Source organism: Panulirus ornatus, chromosome 11, assembly GCF_036320965.1.
Source record: "Panulirus ornatus isolate Po-2019 chromosome 11, ASM3632096v1, whole genome shotgun sequence".
NCBI classification, from domain to species: Eukaryota; Metazoa; Arthropoda; class Malacostraca; order Decapoda; family Palinuridae; genus Panulirus; species Panulirus ornatus.
The window spans coordinates 49,042,105-49,049,196 of NC_092234.1; positions in this window are offsets into that span (position 1 = coordinate 49,042,105).

The following is a 7,092-nucleotide window of genomic DNA, read 5'->3' on the forward strand; positions in this document are numbered from 1 at the left end:
CACACACACACACACACACACACACACACACACACACACACACACACACACACACACAGCCCCTCGTTTGTGGCCTGGTTAGATGGTGTTGTAAGTTGTTTGTGAGCTGGTTAGATGGTGTTAGTTGATAAAACTAGGTGAAAAAAAAGATATATATATATATATATATATATATATATATATATATATATATATATATATATATATATATATATATAAAACCTTTGATGATGTAAATATATCCCAGATTAAAGTCGTGCAAGTTAGCTTGATCAAAGTGGTGAGGGAAGGGAGAGGCCGGGAAGGAAGGGGGGAAGGAAGGGGGGTGGTTTATCAAGGGGAGCCATTTAAAAGGCCATCTCACGTTTACGTCGATAGATGCAGAACGTATGTAGTAGACAGAACGTTCTATCGCTTGGTCTGTGTGGGTGGATTACATACAAGATCACGTCAATAGACAGGTGATTATTCTTATAATATATATATAATAATTATTTCCCCGTATAGCGCATGTATTTACAACCTAGATCATTCTGTAAACCAATGCATGAAAATCATTTACAGTCATTTACCGATGATTATATGTATTTTCTTCCGTCATACAGTACCTATACACTCGTGTAGTGTATGTGTATGAGTACATATACATCCTGTATCAAACCCTTCATGTATCACATGTACACATAGTCATGTATACAGCCTGTATCCCTACCTTCATGTATCACATGTACACATAGCCATGTATACACCCTGTATCCCTCCCTTCATGTATCACATGTATACATGTATACAGCCAGGGTGGGGGGGTCCTCCTACAGCAAGAGTGGTGGCCTCCCGCGGGGGGCTGGGTCCTGCCTCTCTCTCTCTCTCTCTCTCTCTCTCTCTCTCTCTCTCTCTCTCTCTCTCTCTCTCTCTCTCTCTCAATCTCAGGGGACGCCAGACCGGCGTCCCTCGGATCGTGTAAGCTCCCCCTCCTCCTCATCCTCCTCCTCCTCCCTCCCTCCCCAGCTATCCTCCCCAGCTATCCTCCCCAGCTATCCTCCCCCACAGAGGACGGGTACAGCCAGGGGCGCTGCTGTACCTGACGGGGGTGCTACAGGGCCACTCCCTCCCTCCCTCCCTCCCTCCCTCCCTCCCTCCCTCCCCTCCCCTCTCTCCCTCCCTCCCTCCCTCCCTCCCTCCCTCCCTCACTCCCCTCCCCTCTCTCCCTCCCTCACTCCCTCCCCCTCTCTCTCCCTCCCTCACTCCCTCCCCTCCCTCCCCTCCCCTCTCTCCCTCCCTCCCTCACTCCCTCCCTCCCTCCCCCTCTCCCTCCCCTCCCTCCCTCCCTCCCTCCCTTCCCCTCTTCGTGGCCTAATATTTCACCCCCTCCCCTCCCAGAGTACCCTCCTTGTTGTTGTTGTCGTTGTTGTTGTTTATGTTGTAGTGGAAGTAGTTGTTGTTGTTGTTGTTGTTGTGGTTGTTGTAGTTGTTGTTGTTGTTGTTGTAGTTGTTGGTGTCGTTGTTTTGGTTGTAGTTGTTGTTGGTGTTGTTGTAGTTGTTGTTGTAGTTGTTGTTGTAGTTGTTGTTGTAGTTGTTGTTGGTGTTGTTGTAGTTGTTGTTGTTGTAGTTGTTGGTGATGGTGTTGTTGTTGTTGTTGTTATTGTTGTATTGGCCATAGGTTTCTACCTGGCTGGGGGGGGGGGGGCTCTGGGTTTTACGAGCGGCCGGGTGCCTCGTTCTCCGTTTTCTAAAGATAAAACAAAATAAAAAAAAGGGAATGTTGGTCATCAGGTTTCTTGTGATGGGGTTTTTGAGGTAGGAGGAGGGGGGGTTTGAGTGGGGTGGGGGGGTTGTGTGGTTCGGTCCGAGGGGTTTGGGAGGGGTTTATTTGGAGGGTTGGGGTAGGGGGAGGGGTTGGAGGGTTGGGGGTAGGGGGAGGGGTTGGAGGGTTGGGAGGGGTTTATTTGGGAGGGTTGGGGAAGGGGTTGGAGATTTGAGGGAGGGTTTTATTTGGAGGGTTGGGGGGTTGGGGGAGGGGTTGGGGTTTCTTCAGCACTGACGTGATGACGTATAAGAAACCATCTCGATACGAGGGAGAAAACTTTATTTGGGTGGTGTGGTGTTTTCTTTCCCGTTTTCTACAGGGGAACTTTTCTCAAAGTTTCCCAATTAGATGTTTGTAGGCCCCGGGAGGGAGGGAGGGTAAGGCTAGACTGCGGCCCCTCCAAGACCAGGGGTTGTGAGAGTGATTAAACCCCCAACCCCCCCTCCCCCAACCTCCTCCTCTCCCTCCCTCCCTCTCCTAAACTTGGAGGCCCTGGCCCCCCTCCCCCCTCCCCCAACCTCCTCCTCTCCCTCCCTCCCTCTCCTAAACTTGGAGGCCCTGGCCCCCCTCCCCCCTCCCCCACCCTCCCTCCCTCCCTCCCTCCCTCTCCTAAACTTGGAGGCCCTGGCCCCCCCCTCCCCCCTCCCCAACCTCCTCCTCTCCCTCCCTCCCTCCCTCCCTCTCCTAACCTTGGAGGGCCTGGGCCCCCCTCCCACGCCCCCACCCCACCTCCTCTCCCCCCTCCCTCTCCTAAACTTGGAGGCCCTGGCCCCCCCTCCCCCCACCACCTCCCCTCCCTCCCTCCCTCTCCTAAACTTGGAGGCCCTGCCCCCCTCCCCCTCCCTTCCCTCCCCCCCGTTTTGGAGGCTTTTGAGAGTCATTATAGGATCTTGGTGGTGGTGGGGGAGGAGGGGTTAGGGAGGGGGTTGTGGTGGTGGAGGGGGAAGGTGTAATTAGAGGTTTCTAATTGCCATTAACGTGGTTAATGGATCTGGTGAGAGGGGGGGGGGAGGGGTGGATAATTGTTGAAACAAGCTAACAATGAAATACTTGGATTAACAAAGACATTCATTGGATGAGCAAAGACATCAGTTGGATTAACAAAGACATTAATTGAATTAGTAGTCATTAATTGGATCAACAAAGACAATAATTGGATTAACACAGACATAAATTGGATAAGTAAACTCATTAATTGGATCAACAAAGACAATAATTGGATTAACACAGACATAAATTGACAGGAGGTCAAGAGAAAGGTGCAAGAGGTGAAAAAAAGGGCAAATGAGAGTTGGGGTGAGAGACTATCAGTAAATTTTAGGGAGAATAAAAAGATGTTCTGGAAGGAGGTAAATAGGGTGCGTAAGACAAGGGAGCAAATGGGAACTTCAGTGAAGGGCGTAAATGGGGAGGTGATAACAAGTAGCGGTGATGTGAGAAGGAGATGGAATGAGTATTTTGAAGGTTTGTTGAATGTGTCTGATGACAGAGTGGCAGATATAGGGTGTTTTGGTCGAGGTGGTGTGCAAAGTGAGAGGGTTAGGGAAAATGATTTGGTAAACAGAGAAGAGGTAGTAAAAGCTTTGCGGAAGATGAAAGCCGGCAAGGCAGCAGGTTTGGATGGTATTGCAGTGGAATTTATTAAGAAAGGGGGTGACTGTATTGTTGACTGGATGGTAAGGTTATTTAATGTATGTATGACTCATGGTGAGGTGCCTGAGGATTGGCGGAATGCGTGCATAGTGCCATTGTACAAAGGCAAAGGGGATAAGAGTGAGTGCTCAAATTACAGAGGTATAAGTTTGTTGAGTATTCCTGGTAAATTATATGGGAGGGTATTGATTGAGAGGGTGAAGGCATGTACAGAGCATCAGATTGGGGAAGAGCAGTGCGGTTTCAGAAGTGGTAGAGGATGTGTGGATCAGGTGTTTGCTTTGAAGAATGTATGTGAGAAATACTTAGAAAAGCAAATGGATTTGTATGTAGCATTTATGGATCTGGAGAAGGCATATGATAGAGTTGATAGAGATGCTCTGTGGAAGGTATTAAGAATATATGGTGTGGGAGGCAAGTTGTTAGAAGCAGTGAAAAGTTTTTATCGAGGATGTAAGGCATGTGTACGTGTAGGAAGAGAGGAAAGTGATTGGTTCTCAGTGAATGTAGGTTTGCGGCAGGGGTGTGTGATGTCTCCATGGTTGTTTAATTTGTTTATGGATGGGGTTGTAAGGGAGGTAAATGCAAGAGTCCTGGAAAGAGGGGCAAGTATGAAGTCTGTTGGGGATGAGAGAGCTTGGGAAGTGAGTCAGTTGTTGTTCGCTGATGATACAGCGCTGGTGGCTGATTCATGTGAGAAACTGCAGAAGCTGGTGACTGAGTTTGGTAAAGTGTGTGGAAGAAGAAAGTTGAGAGTAAATGTGAATAAGAGCAAGGTTATTAGGTACAGTAGGGGTGAGGGTCAAGTCAATTGGGAGGTGAGTTTGAATGGAGAAAAACTGGAGGAAGTGAAGTGTTTTAGATATCTGGGAGTGGATCTGTCAGCGGATGGAACCATGGAAGCGGAAGTGGATCATAGGGTGGGGGAGGGGGCGAAAATTTTGGGAGCCTTGAAAAATGTGTGGAAGTCGAGAACATTATCTCGGAAAGCAAAAATGGGTATGTTTGAGGGAATAGTGGTTCCAACAATGTTGTATGGTTGCGAGGCGTGGGCTATGGATAGAGATGTGCGCAGGAGGATGGATGTGCTGGAAATGAGATGTTTGAGGACAATGTGTGGTGTGAGGTGGTTTGATCGAGTAAGTAACGTAAGGGTAAGAGAGATGTGTGGAAATAAAAAGAGCGTGGTTGAGAGAGCAGAAGAGGGTGTTTTGAAATGGTTTGGGCACATGGAGAGAATGAGTGAGGAGAGATTGACCAAGAGGATATATGTGTCGGAGGTGGAGGGAACGAGGAGAAGAGGGAGACCAAATTGGAGGTGGAAGATGGAGTGAAAAGATTTTGTGTGATCGGGGCCTGAACATGCAGGAGGGTGAAAGGAGGGCAAGAAATAGAGTGAATTGGGAGTCATGTGGTATACAGGGGTTGACGTGCTGTCAGTGGATTGAAGCAAGGCATGTGAAGCGTCTGGGGTAAACCATGGAAAGCTGTGTAGGTATGTATATTTGCGTGTGTGGACGTGTGTATGTACATGTGTATGGGGGGGGGGGGGGGGTTTGGGCCATTTCTTTCGTCTGTTTCCTTGCGCTACCTCGCAAACGCGGGAGACAGCGACAAAGTATAAAAAAAAAAAAAAAAAAAAATAAATTGGATAAGTAAACTCATTAATTGGATCAACAAAGATATTCATTGGATTAACAAACATTAATTGGATTAACATAGACATATATTGGATGAGCAAAGACATGAAGTGGATGAACAAAGACATGAAGTGGATGAGCAAAGACATGAAGTGGATGAACAAAGACGTTAATTGGATGAACAAAGACGTTAATTGGATGAACAAAGACATTAATTGGATGAACAAAGACGTTAATTGGATGAACAAAGACGTTAATTGGATGAACAAAGACGTTAATTGGATGAACAAAGACATTAATTGGATGAACAAAGACATTAATTGGATGAACAAAGACGATAATTGGATAACAAAGACATTAATTGGATGAACAAAGCCATTAATTGGATAAGTAAAATCATTAATTGGATGAACAAAGACGTTAATTAGATGCGCAAAGACATTAATTCTATAAAACGAACAGATGACTTAATGACAATTAACATGTATCTAATGAAGAGTTGTTGATAATGTGTCTGTGGGGGGGGAGGGGGCGACCTGTGATGATGCAATTGTCGGGGTTAACAAGAACATATGTGGTCTTGCTCTCATCAACTTTAACTGGTGATTCCCTATGTTAACGAGCCTGTTAGAGGAAAGGGTAATTTCCATGTTAACAAGCTTGTTAGAGGGAAGGGTAATTTCTATGTTAACAAGCTTGTTAGAGGGAAGGGTAATTTCTATGTTAACAAGCTTGTTAGAGGAAAGGGTAGTTTCTATGTTAACAAGCTTGTTAGAGGAAAGGGTAGTTTCTATGTTAACAAGCCTGATAGAGGAAAGGGTAGTTTGCCTCAATTCGACATCATATTATTGTTATCTCACGACTTCGTATCCATCACTTTAAGTGAAGCCAGACAAGTCTAGCCTTAAATACCTACTTAAATACCTACTTAGATACCTACTTAAATACCTACTTAAATACCTACTTAGATACCTACTTAAATGCCTACTTAAATACCTACTTAAATACCTACTTAAATACCTACTTAAATACCTACCTAGATACCTACTTAAATACCTACTTAAATACCTACTTAGATACCTACTTAAATACCTACCTAGATACCTACTTAAATACCTACTTAAATACCTACTTAAATACCTACTTAGCTCCAGGTCAGGATGGTCCTTGAATGTTTTTTTTTTTGTTCAGTACCTGTATTACGTCACCACTTGACCTTCTCTTTAACTAGGCTGGGTAGTTTAGGTCACGTCCTGTAGTTACGTCACCACTTGACCTTCTCTTTAACTAGGCTGGGTGGTTTAGGTCACGTCCTGTAGTTACGTCACCACTTGACCTTCTCTTTAACTAGGCTGGGTGGTTTAGGTCACGTCCTGTAGTTACGTCACCACTTGACCTTCTCTTTAACTAGGCTGGGTGGTTTAGGTCACGTCCTGTAGTTACGTCACCACTTGACCTTCTCTTTAACTAGGCTGGGTAGTTTAGGTCACGTCCTGTAGTTACGTCACCACTTGACCTTCTCTTTAACTAGGCTGGGTAGTTTAGGTCACGTCCTGTAGTTACGTCACCACTTGACCTTCTCTTTAACTAGGCTGGGTAGTTTAGGTCACGTCCTGTAGTTATCTCATTCCACTTGTGAAACAAGGTGTTTCAAGGTGGGAGGAGGTGGGGGGGGTTGTGATAAGTGAGGATTAGCGTCTTATAACAAAGGTCATTCATCGTACGACAACGGCCATTCATCGTACGACAAAGATCATTCATCGTACGACAAAGGTCATTCATCGTACGACAAAGACCATTCATCGTACGACTAAGGCCATTCAACGTACGACAGAGACCATTAATCGTACGACAAAGGCCATTCATCGTACGACAAAAACCATTCATCGTACGACAAAGGTCATTCATCGTACGACAACGGCCATTCATCGTACGACAACGGCCATTCATCGTACGACAAACCGTTAATCGTACGACAAAGGCCATTCATCG